The sequence below is a fragment of the Aulostomus chinensis genome, chromosome 13 (genome assembly GCF_037954235.1).
Source record: "Aulostomus chinensis isolate RoL2024-O1b breed Wild chromosome 13, RoL_Achi_v1.0, whole genome shotgun sequence".
Lineage (NCBI taxonomy): Eukaryota > Metazoa > Chordata > Actinopteri > Syngnathiformes > Aulostomidae > Aulostomus > Aulostomus chinensis.
This window is the reverse complement of record NC_141332.1, coordinates 13035001-13048396: the sequence shown is the minus strand read 5'-3', so window position 1 is coordinate 13048396 and position 13396 is coordinate 13035001. Positions and strand designations below refer to the sequence as shown.

The window sequence follows — 13396 nt, the reverse complement described above, 5'->3', positions numbered from 1 at the left end:
AGAGTTTGTGAGGGGAAGGGGTTTTGGAACAGTTTTGCTACTGCTAGCTGTCAGTACCAATTAGCTTCAAGCTAAATGGCTGTCTCTCTGCGTCCTGAAGTCTCGAAGAAACGATGAACCACACTAAAGTAAAATGAAATAAAGACATCTGCTTCTGAGCTCTTGAGACTCAAACGTCAGATTTTGGGCATTGCTTTAAAATGTATGAATGATAAATAAGTCAATTACTTACATGAAACAATTGATTAAATACATGTGTATTACATTGTAGTATTTCACGTAACCATATCGGCATATTGTTCTAGAATTAGAATAGTTTGGATTAAAATTGCGGGAAGCAATTATCTCTAGATGTTGTTTCTTTCTGTTTTCTTATTCAGGAACAGAGAGAGAGAGAGAGAGAGAGAGAGAGAGAGAGAGAGAGAGGGAGAATGAGAGAGAGAGAGAGAGAGAGAGAGTCTATCCAAATATTTCTTCCCATCCGTAAGTGTTATGAGTGGGCCCATCATCCAGCACAGGCATACATGAGTAGCCTATTCATTATTCATGTCATTGCAGTTGCCCTGTTATGATACAGTCCTAGCCGGAGCGGAGCGGGCTACCTGATTTGCTCAGCTCGTCCGTCGGGCGGTGCGTGGCCCTGCGTCGGCTGCCTGCGCGCTCATAGGTCGGACCGAGAAGCATCGGAGGGGGAGCAGCGCCTACGAGACTGCGCGCCGCAAGGAGGGGGAGAGGTCCAGCTGCAAAAAAAATAAAAAAGAAAAAAAAAAGAGAAAAAAGAAAAAATCAATCGCCGTGACAATGGCAACATCCAGCATCTCGTGAGAGGTGGAGAGCAAGGCGATGGGGCGCCGCGGATCGGGAGTTTGAGAGGCGATTGCCCCTGTTTGTCCGGAGAAAAGCGGCGATTTTCGGACATGCTGGCTGCCCTGTAGCGCGTTTCCTGGAATACGAATCCTTCCGTGAATGAAAATGGAGCGGCGGCGGAGAGGAGAGTCGCGCTGTCTCCATCATTGAGAGGCGCGTCCACCTGCTAGTACTGGAGGCCCGGGCTGCTGCTGCTGCTGGTGGCGGGGAGGGTGGGCTGGGAGGGTGGGGGACATGCAGGGGAAGTGTTTGCATTTCGGAGGAAAGACGCATTTTTGATACTATCCAAAGCAGTTGGGAAGGATCCCATTGCGACGGGGGAACAACGCAGTTTGGGCGCATCCGCTCTGGAGGTAGGCACAAACCTTATTATGCTGCTCTTCAGCGTGTCGTGTGTGTGTGTGCGTGCGTGTGTGTGTGTGTGTGTGTATGTATGTATGTATGAATAGGGAGCGAGCTCTATTGGGTATTCACGTGACAGCTTGATCTTCACACACACACTGATTTATGTGCTCTTCCTGATCTGATCTGATCAGACATTTTATCCAAAAGGGAGAAGACGCTAAGCATGCGGTGGTAGTAGCGGCAGCGGCGGCAGCAGCAACCCTCCTCCTTGGGACAGCTGTCGTAGCCTACATCCATCCGTCTCTGCTCCATCGATTACCTTTTCCCTGCGAAAAATACCTGCACTTATTTAAAGCACAGCCTCTGATCCTGTCGCTCCGGGCTCGGATATGCAACACAAATACACAAGCCACGTGTGGTTGTTCATGTTGATGCCAGCTAACTCGCGGTGTGTGTGTGTGTGTGTATGTGTGTGTATGTGTGTGCGCGTGCGCGTGCGTGTTTCTGAGCACAAATATTGGCCCGTGGACGTCATTTTGAATTTTGCATCCCCAACCCCAAAATGAACAAGACATGACTAAAGAGAAACTAATGAATGATTCATGAATGGGCTATTGAGCTCCAACGTGGGATAGCATCATCTTACAGATAGGCCCCTTCAATGTGATAAATGATTCATTTAAACACACACATTCCCCAAATCGGCCTGAACATCACGGCAGCAGAACACACACAGGTGCAGCAAGTAGTGTGTGAATGCCTGCACTGTTGGGTCACTGGATCAGTAGCTTACTGTGTCTGTGCCTCATGACAGATGTTTACTGGATGTCCCAGGCAGTCAAGCTGCAAGCCACACAAGGCATACTGTAAAATAATGAGCTGCAGACCCTTAATACCAGCCAGACTTGTGTGTAGGTGTTTGAATTTATTGTTTACTTTTGTTTCAAATAGAATTTTAATTGGATCCCATTTTTAACGAGCTAGAAATGTGCCTGGCTGATGTTTATTGGAATGCGGTGGATTTTCAAGTAAGACGAGGTGATTTTATTGCTACTATTAATGATCTGCACAGCAACACAGACTATTGACCTGACATGACTTGGTTTGATTTATGGTTTTGAGTTATTTTAGCGGATCTGAGGATGCATCTTTGCTACAAATATACAAAATGTGATGCTAAACTCCACGAGAGAGAGAGAAAGAGAGAGAGAGAGATGTGTTGTTGTTTTTTTTTTGTCATGGCCCCTCTCTGGGTAGTTCGTCTCTAATGTGAAGACAGCAGTGTAAACCAGATGGAAGGCCATGCATTGATTGAGTCAAAGAGAGCCTATAAGAGGGCCAAATCGAGTTGACACATTGATGTGGGTGTCATTATCATGTGTGATTGCGCAGTGTGCCATTGGGCCTGAGGCTACGTGACATGTGCAAGGGGAGAGGGGCCTCCTTGGTCTGGTTGCCTTGTCTCCTTTGAAGCTCATCGAAAAAAAAAAAAGAAAGAAAAAAACTAACAGGAGGTATCATATCAAAGCGCGTCTTCATCCGGCCAGCATTCACATCTCCTGTCTGGTGCTCTCGCTAGTCTCCGTTCAGTTCAAATTGGGTGAGAAATTGAGCCCGATGACACATTTCAGCACCATTGTTCTGTTTCTGCAGCAGCGAGGAGGACATCGCTGGCAGGTTTTCTGAAAATGTGTTTAAAATGCTATCGGAGCGTTATGTTGCAGCAGTGGAAAAAAAAAAAAAACAACAACCCAGCAGCTTGTGTACATAGTCTCTTATCTTCCCCTGCCCATGTGTGCTCTGTGGCTTCTCCTGCTTCAGCCTGAGGCACGTGTGCTGGGCCTTTACTACCACAGCTGCTGGATGTGAAGAGCCACAATCATACACACTCAACTTCTCCTCGTCAATCAGATAGTTGTTTTTTTTTTTCATTCACGTGTGAGGATCATGTCTCTAGCTGAGAAAACTACTGGATTTGCAATGTTTGTTTTTTTTGTTTGTTGTTATTTCAGGTGTCGCCCTTACATACCTGCCATTCTTATGAATATTATAATGAAAAAGAACTCCGGTGAGAACATCTTGTAAGGTGCCAATATGGCGTTGCACTGTTTTATGTCTGGCATGCTACAGTTCACATGTTCACATGTCTACAGTATGGAAGTAGTCCAAGGAGAGATGACTGTGTGCTTGCTGTGTTTACGTCAGGCCAATGTATGTACAGAGTCCTGCTGCTCCGACCTCAGCCCTGTGTTCAGGCTGTGACATGCTGGCAGTGGCCCAGCAGAGGCAGTCTTTCTCTGCCGCCGCCGCCGCCTCTGCTGCTGCTGCTGCTGCTGCTCAGTCCTGTAATTAAAGGCAGAGGTAAGACCAGGGGAGAAGGCTGGGCTCTGATTGCTTTTCATGGCCACGAGGAGAGAGCTGCAGTGTGTCCTGAGGGATTGAGGCGCTGTTGAGCTCTTTGCTGCCTGCTCTACCCCCCCCCCCCCCCCCAGACGCTCCAGGAAGACACACACATTTGTGTTCGCCTACTACTGACACACACACACACACACACACACACACACACACACACACACACACACACACACACACACACACACACGCACAAGTGGCTGAGCGAGGCAAAAATCACATCTGTAGCTGACAGGCAAACTGTGCTAATCTACTTTCAAGAATGCCCTGTTGTAGAAAATATGTGTCAGTATGAGGAGAAAGTGTTACAGTGCGGTCATGTGATGAATTGAAAACAGCGCAATCAGAAACACATTAAGGGTCTGAGCCCTGATTGGCTGCTGGTTGACACTGGCAGAGCAGCTGATGTGTGATTGGGCTGGGTAAAGCAGGGGGGGTACCCCCCCACATGTTCACATACAGGCTCTGGGTGGGCCTCAGTGCTCCCCTCTTTTGAGGTACACTGAGAGTTTACAGGGTCACGTGTTTTGTGAGGGATTCCGGCTGGCGGTGGAAGATCTAAGAGCATTTTCAGGTTAGCAGAGAAGTTGCCAGGCATCTTTTGTTCATAAATTAGTTCTTCCAGGATAATTAAAGTAATGCATCAGGATTTCTGCCATCAACAAATAAAAGTCCAATTAAACCAGGGTCTATTAAACCACTTTCAGTGTTGCCTACTTGATCTCAATATGTAGGCAGGTGGCCACTGGGACCATGAGCATGCGGGCTTGACGTTCATAGCTCATTTCCTGCTTCCACATCAGACCCTCATATTGCAGATGGATAGATAATGTGAAATTTCCCCTGTTCGGCTCACACCCTCTTGGGTCCCCTTGTATTTCCACTCCTGGGATTCTTGAAAGTGAGATCTGATCCTGGGAAATTTGAGAAGGAGCCAAAAGAGGTGGAGATTTAATGCAGTGGACACAGGTGCACTGACATGAATGGTGTGAAAGCAGCATATTCACAATATGACTCGGGAGGGAGGAAGCTATGTGACTGGGCTGGATTTTAATTGGTTTCGCAGTGTGCTCCCATGTATTGTTCCCTTTGTAATGGCACACACAGTGGCAATAACAGCTCTGTTTTTTTTTAATATAATAACACTAATAGATTCATCGCCCCTTGTCTAATTTGAACATGTTTTTTTTATATGCCTCATGTTGAGGCTGGAGGAGCCGCATATCCATGATATACTGGACGCATATACTGTCAGGATCCTGAACACTGGAATAATAAGCCACCTTCATTAGCCTTATCTTTGATTTGCTGGATGGAACAGGAGGTGGTGGTGGGGGGGGGGGGGATGAAAAAAGGGGGGTTGATGATGAGAAAGGGAGCAAAACATAGGATAGGATGTACTGTGAGAGCTGCAGAGGAGATGAGGAATGGTGGGAAGATTAGAGGAAGGGATGGACAGACAGTGAGAGTACAGAGACGAGAGGACAAATAGACTCACTGTTGGTGGCGGGGGGTTCGGGGTGCGTCCTCCCAGCACAGGCAGTTGGAACAAACAAACGGTCGTGAGACAGACAGTGTTGTTTCTAATGGGCGAGAAGCTCCCTTTGCCCTGGATGTTTCCCTGCACCTTTCATTTTCTAAATGCTGTTTTGTCTGTTCACCACTTAACAAGCCACCAGCGCCTCAGAAAGGAACCACGCTTTATTTGCTGCTGTACATAATTACCAGCCATTCAGCACGGGCTTGTTTGCTACTCTGAACAATGTTGCAAATTTATGTATAAATAAAAGACAGATCGTATTTTTCTGTAAATCTTTTCACAGCTCAAATAGAACGTTTGCTATGTATGTTGGCGTAGCATTCTTTCCGAGATTTGTTGTAACCCATTTCGCTGTAAAAGGAAGGTAGTATGAGCAAGCTGTATATTTCACACTCCTAACCGATGGGGGCAGCATATTACTGGATGATTTTTGTGTCTGCTGGTATTGTAACAAGGAAGGAAATGCTAATTCCTTCGCATGAGCCGAAGGTAAAACTCTTTATTTAAGAGACGATTTACATTCCAGCACTCACCAATGATCTCAAGCTCAGGTAGAGATGATACAAGAGGCCAAAGTGAGTTCCTGTGCAGGTTGTTGTGCTGCTTTTTCGCTGGTGGTGCTGCTGTAGTGAAGCGAAGACCTTTAGAGAGAGTTAATTTTAATTATAACTGAAAGACTGTAGTTAAAGGTCCCTGGCGTAGCGTTCTAGAGTTGCTCTGGTTGCATGAAGGCAGAATGGCGCAAGAGTTTAAAAAGTGTCCACTGAAAGCAAAATGAAATTAAAGCAATAAGCTACGTATATTAGACTTTACACTTATGCTGTCCTATTGCCATCAGCTACAAACAATAGTTAAAACTATCAAACGCTATACCTTTAAAGTAAAATTAAATTGAATTAGTCCAATATAGCTGAGGCTGTATGGCTCAGAGGTAAAGTTGCAGTCTTGTAACCAAAGGGTCACCGGTTCGATCCTCACTTCCCCCGATGACCGTGTCCTTGAGCAAGATGCTTTACCCCTAATTGCTCCTGATGGCCCTGCGATGGACTGCTGACCCATCTGGGTGAACCCTGCCTTTTGCCAAATGACAGCTGGGATAGAATCCAGCCCCCCTGCGACCCTTAACAGATAAGCGGTATAGAAAATGGATGGATGGGCAATACCGTTACGTGTATCAGACTTTAAACTTGTGTTGTCCCATTGCCATCCTCAACTACATCAACAGCTGAAACTATCAGAAAAAAATGCGTGCACCAACTGTCAAGCACAGCGTCCAGTTTAATCCACATCGTCTTGATCAAAACATAAACTCAGCAATCCACAAACACTTTTATTTGAGCTAAAAACAGACAAACTGTGAGGCCTCTGGTTTGGCGCTACCATGAACTGGCGCAGACCAGCGTGAGCAACATGGTTCAACTGAATGCACCAGCCAACTACAGACAAACCAGAGGGGCTAGTGAGTTTGTTGTGGTGTCTTTTTGGGATGAATTATTGGTGACATTTATTGAAGTGACAGTTTCAACATCATTTTGATGGTAGGCTGACTTGTAAATAATGAAAATGGCTCGTCTTTCATGCCTCCTCTGAGTTCTGTCACCATGAAATTTTAGGTGACTGTGTATAAAACTCCTGCTAGCTTATAATGATGCTTTCAGATACTAGAAGCTGACTTTGAATTCTCAGGATAGAAATCACATCAGAGGTGAAAAGAAAAGGAGAAGGATAAGAAGGAATTATTTTTTTTTAACTTTTAGATTTTGGTGTGGCAGCACGGTGGGGCAGTGGTTCGCACTGTCGCCTCACAGCAAGAAGGTTCTGGGTTTGAGTCCCGGCTCCAGCACAGGATCTTTCTGTGTGAGTCTCCATGTTCTCCCTGTTCCTGTGTGGGTTCTCTCTGGTACTCCAGCTTCCTCCCACAGTCCAAAGACATCAAGAGGGGATGAGGCTGATTGATACTCTAAATTGACAGTAGGTGTGACTGTGAGAGTGAATGGTTGTTTGTCTGTATGTGTTGGCCCTGTGATGGACTGGTGACCTGTCCAGGGTGAACCCCACCTCTCACTTGAAAGCTGCTGGGATAGGCTCCAGCACCCCCCCCCCCCCTCCCGCGACCCTTAACAGGATAAGCAGTAGAAAATGGATGGATGGATGGATTTTGGTGTTGTGAGTCCAGATGGACAGCCACAATTGGGAGATCAATTATGGGTCTGGGGAATGTCACAGATGAACCTAAAGTAGCAGTTTTACCTTGTGTGGTTTGTTAAATTCAGTTTGGAATCATGCTCCAGTCGTGCAGTACTCACGAATGCATCAGCTTCCTGTGTTCTACAGCTCATATCAGCACAGGTTCCTGCTTCTCGTAAAGAAACAAAAAACACAAAAAAAAAACCCCAACTACACAATATTGCTTTAATTGTGAGCTGTTTGGTGAGACTGCACCATTGATCTCATCCCGTCAAACATCAGTGAAAATTAAATTGAAAAGCTGTTTTATCACATATGATGTTGCAGTTGCTGGAGCAGGCAGAATGACAAAAGCCTGTCCTGTCACATACAGTCAGCTGACGAGTAGTGCTTTACTTTCCATTTACAATAACACGCCACAGGCGAAACATAATCCATGCACGACACATCTAAGCACAAGTCAAATGAGAAATGTTTTTGAATATCTTAACTCAGAGAATGTGAACTGAACTGCATACATGAATTTTAAGTTGGATTTGACCCTGATCTGTTGGATGATGTTGCTGATGATACAACAGCATGACTGCTATTCTACTACGGGTAATAATTATAATCATTCACAGCAAGTGGTCCTTGTCACAGGAGTGGGGCACAATGGAAATAATAATTAGAAGTTCTCATTTCAGATGCATCGTAGAAGAGTGTATGAAGTGTGTACAGTGGTTCTTTGACTTCTAGGATGTACAGCTGTGTGTACACTTGGTTCCCTGGGTATATTAGCCACAGCACACCCCTGTAAGATGCTGGAGTTTTTTTTTTTCTTCACACACACATAAAACTCACATATATTACATGCCATCATAAACAGGCAGCTAATTACAGCATAAATGACGGGAAGGAGCAGGAAGCCTGCTATGCATTTATTTAGGCCTCACCCCCCCCCCCCCCTGACAGCGCCGTTCATTGACGTATGGAAGCTCAGTCATGCGCAAATAAACATTTTTCAACTCACTATCTCTCCCTGCTCTCCTAACTCATTTCCCCAAGTCATCATTCAGCAACACTGTCAGAATACAGCCCACATATATCACAGTTGAGCCAGTAAAACGCTCTCCAGAGGGAGTCAAATATGCACCTCAGCGTAGCCGCTGCTGATAAAAGAGCTAATTCATCATTTAGTCACACAAAGCCTCAGAGATCCATTGTAATATCTTGTATTCTGCTGGAATTCAGGAGTTCTGGGTTTGTTAAATGATTCACTGGCCTCTGTGTTGATTACTTGTAGTGTTTATTTTTCAGTCTAGGCGTTGTATTTCTTTTAGGCTGTAATTTTTGCTTGCTGCTCCAATATAGAGAGAATATGCTGCTGGTATGTCTTAAAAGAGATGAAAACTGGCCTGTTGTTGTCACGTTGCGTTCTAGGACATTTCACATCTTATTTACCATATTATTTATTTCAAATATTTACTTGGAATGTGGTAATAAAAGAGGAGATGATAATGATGTTCAATTTAGAATGAAATCTATTATTTTCTGGCACACGTTGCATCTGGGAGACTGTTGCTAACTTTGGCTCATGTTGGACTGTGTAAGGATGCAAAAAATCAACTGGATATTTCCCAGATATCCAGTATTTTTACAATTGATTTATTTATTTTCAAAACTCCTTGAAAAAAGCCCATAAATAATATACATGATGCAATATTGCAATAAAGCACTGAGGATGAGTAAAGAAGCATACTGGAAATACCGTCCGTTGGCCTGATAAATTAACAAAATGAGCAATACTTGCTGATATTGATGATGTACCTATACTATTTTGCATCCCATTCCAGCATTTGTGTTTCAAACAGGGTGTTAATGATAATTAAAATTTGAAACAGCAGCAGTAACCCTGGAAGGGTTGACGGAATGTGGATCACAATGTTTAGACTCGGCTGCAGGCCACTGGAGATCAGTTTGCTGGTTTTATTGAACGGCGGTTTTGGCAGGAATGAGCTCCACAAGGTGTTGCAGGGGGAAATGGAGATGAGAGTTCCGTATGGTTCTTCTGCAGGGTTGGGCAAACCGTGAGCCGGGTGATCTTCAGGGGCATGAGCTGGCAGAATGGCGAGCACTGGCGAGGAATCCTGCACACAAAGCCTGTCTTTGTTCGAAATGGTGAACTGAAAAAAAAAAAAAAAGCACAAGAAAATGAAGTCTGAGCAGAGCAACGAAGGTGAGCTGACAATCTGGCAAAGAGTTGAGGTTCCACCGGAGGATAAATACTGCAGGACTCGAGTAGATTGACTTTAGGTGAGGAGGTGAGCCAGATGCTGGGAAGCTGCACCTCACACACCTCAGATACCTCACGCAGACTAAGAGGACACACACACACACACACACACACACACACACACACACACACACACACACACACACACACACACACACACACACGGGAAGAGGAAAACATGAGCCATGGAGGTTTTTTAAATGGGATTTAATCATTAAGTTTATGTTCAAATCAAAATTAAAGGATGCACAGAGATGATTAATGCATCGCTCTCCTGTCTTTCCTTATAAGGTTTAACCAGTACACGATCCACTATACCTATTTGTATCTATTTATAATTAACCACATAACATTTGCTGACAAATTCCCTCATATGACAACATTGCAACAACTGCATCACACATCACTCCTTTTTTACAGGATACAAAAATAGCCTATGCCTGTTTCCTTATCAAAGCTATAAACTCATACAACACAACTTGAAGCCACAGCGAAGATGAAAAAGCGCACAAGCTGTAACGAATCACACATGCACACACATTTGCTTGACGACTGATATCGTAAATGTGAATTTAGGGAATTCTAAATGAGCTCTGACGGGCAGAATTCATGCTGACAGCACGCAGTGACAAATGTCATCAGTCTGACTAATGTAACACAAACACCTACGTTCAGGCAAACCACGAACTTTGCATTTGATCAGTTAGAAGACATCCACAAACACATCAGTGGGGCTGCTGTTCAATAAAAATATGCACAGCTCGGTTGATATTTAAAGGAATATACCTACTTTTGGGAAATACAATTATTGCCCATCAATCTCAGAGCTATACAGGTGGATCCTTCTCTTCTCTGAATGCATTATGGAGCTGACCGCTTGTTAGCTTAGTTGCCATGCATGCTAGCAGTGGGGCGCGCCAGCAAACTGTTTCAAAATTCAAATACGCTTTTATCCAAAATGATCTTTGCCTGCATTAGTAGAACTAGTTGTCAATGTGAGGCTTTTCAGTTGCAGCATCAGGTCACTGGTCAGGAAAATAGTTCCAGGTGATAAATAACAGGATCTCTTCAGTTTCAGTTTCCACTGCTGAAATTAAGATGGCTAGCACTCAGCCTTCCCTGGCAGGGGGTCTGGAGCTCTGTGCTGCCCACAGAGAGGAGAGAAAGGTATCTCTCAGCTTGCCTGGTTCGAAAAATGATGGACAGTAAGTGTACTGCCCAAAAACGTGGCAAGTTCCACCCAGTTCCTTCCTGGGCCACAAGGGTTTAGGTCCAGTTTCGTAGTCACTCTCCCTCCCCTCATATTCAACTTTCAGTCCCTGGTCTGTTGTTTTCCAGAATTTCAGAAATCCACCTTCCTGTGCATCTGGAATGGCAAAGGGGGTGCTTGCCTTTCTGTCTTTTAAATTTTGATTTCAGAAATTTAACTTGCATATCTATTCCGAGGGACTCAGTTCCACTAGACTAACAGAGGAAGAACTCTACACGAGTGCATGTGAATGTCCTTGGCTCTCTCAGAAACTTGGTGGATGTGTTGGTGGAAAAAGAACAAAATGCAGTGCAGTTTGAATGGAAAGAGTCATTCTCCAGAAACATGTAGAAAGAGGTTCATCGGTAATTATGATTTTGGCATCAAAGTCATGACGTCAGTGACAACAGTGGTGCACCGCAAAGTTGGCGATGTCCAATCAGAGCACAGGGTGAACAAACTGCATCTGGAAAAAGTGTGGGAGTATTTTATGGTTGTTTTCTATCACATTTGCGCTTCTTAGGTGTGACTGTGAGTGTGAATGGTTGTCTGTCTCTATGTGTTGGTCCTGTGATGGACTGGTGACCTGTCCAGGGTGAACCCTGCCTCTCGCCTGAAGGCTGCTGGGATAGGCTCCACCCCCATGACCCTTAACAGGATAAGCAGAAGAAAATGGATTGATGGATGGATGGATGGATGGATGGATAGTTTATTTGGCAACAGGCATGATACGTTTGTCTTCTAGAACTCTTGTGCAGACATTTAATATTTTCTGTTTACTTTATCAGCATTTTATGATTGAAAAGATGAATGTTCCAGACTTTCTGTTTTGCTCGCTAATGCCACTGATGATCTTAACTGCGTATTAAGTCTAGTGATTAATTAAATTAATGTCATGACCAAGCTTTAAATCTGTAAAAATGCTGACTTCATTGAAAGGGTTGCAAGAGTATGAGTCATTAAAGTTAATCACTCAGCAACCCTTTGAATTTTTAGTTCCAGTATTTCATGATCAGGCATCTAACAAACATAGTATTACTATTATAACTTAATGTTAATTAGATTTTTTTTCAATTATTGTGAGTTATTATAATCAAATAAACAAATAAATTAGGTTAACCCTCTGTCTCAGTGGGACTGGTTACAAGGCTTCAGCTAATTTGCTTTTTAATGTTGACATTTTGATAACCCCATGCCACAAGCTTGGAGTATTTATTAGTTCAGATGAGCGGTTCTTGAGAAAGCAGCGCTCCCCGCAGACACGTTTTGAGGAGGCACTGCAGTAGTTTGAAGAAATTCAATAAAAAAAAAAAGTCCAGATTACCCGTCGGCCCCTGACATATACCTTTGTAAATGCAGCTATTCTTTCACCTTCATCTGAAGCGTCCGGCATCTTGCTGCCACTGTTCTGATGGAGCAATGTTTCTGTCACTTTGGACTAAATGCTCCACATCACAAAGCCACCTATTTTCCTTTTATATTCAAATGACTGCATGTAAAACCTGCTCCTTTGAGATCTCTCTCTCTCTCTCTCTCTGTAGCTCTCTGAGTTGTGTGTACGCCTGTGTACGATTTTCCTCTTTTGTGTGCACTATTTGGGATTTGCTTATGGTTTATTTATGCAGCTAATTCCATTGAGAATCAGGGGAGAGCTGCTGTACAGCCTGCATGCATACTTTATGGCCATATGATCTAATAGGTTTAAAACTCTATCAAAGATGTATGCTGCTGCAGTGTTTTTGGCTCCAGTGATGAGGCCTCCTGAGAGGTGGGGTAAGGTATCGACGTGCATTTTGAATGTGTCACTGTGTGCGTGTGTGTGCGTGTGTGTTTGGGAGGCCTGCATGTGCGTAGAGAATCACCTCGTGCTGATTGTTAATCCCCATGTGCGCAGACTCTTCCTGGACTTAGTGACCTGACACAAAATTAGCAGTAACAAGCTCTCGTCCGTCTCCCTCAAACACTCGTACAAATCTGCTTAAAACTGAGAGCAGTGACAGCTTGCCAATATGAATTCGCTTATTGGACCCCAGAGCTTCCATGTGGGCATGAAAATTTATTTTGTGTATTCATAAGCTTATCTGCATGTGTGTTTTCATAACGATCTATATGTGTTGTTCTGTATGTCTTGGAAAAAAAAAAAAAACGAGGAACACGTACGACAAAAAAAAGAAAAAAAACCCAAACAACTCCTGTCAGGAAAACTTTAAATATATCCAAAATGACTTTGACACCTCTGGGTGCTTTAGGAAATGTTAATTTAAGTTCCCTGCATAAAATGTATTTAAATCCAACTAAGAATTAATTGCATTATTCTTGAAGGCAGATGGGGGTTTCTGTGTCCGTCGAGACGAGTCGCGGCTCCCTCCTGAGACCTGTGGGTTTTCCCATCACTTTTAAAATCAATTACCGAACCACCTCCCTCGCCTCTCCAAGTCTCTTCAAGTACTCTCCTCATATTCTTCATTAGAAAACCCACCACTTCACCTACAACCTACTATGAACACCTTGAACAGAACTG

General features: G+C 44.0%; 1 protein-coding gene across 1 annotated transcript in view; it reads left to right on the top strand.

Annotated features, from left to right (window-relative positions):
* The first annotated feature begins 1075 nt into the window (after positions 1-1075).
* nexmifb (neurite extension and migration factor b) overlaps positions 1076-13396 on the top strand; it is a 56123-nt gene continuing 43802 nt past the window's right edge. The window contains exon 1 of the mRNA XM_086221394.1: positions 1076-1220. The gene's annotated coding sequence lies outside the window, so the exon portion shown is untranslated. The remainder of the gene's footprint in view (positions 1221-13396) is intronic.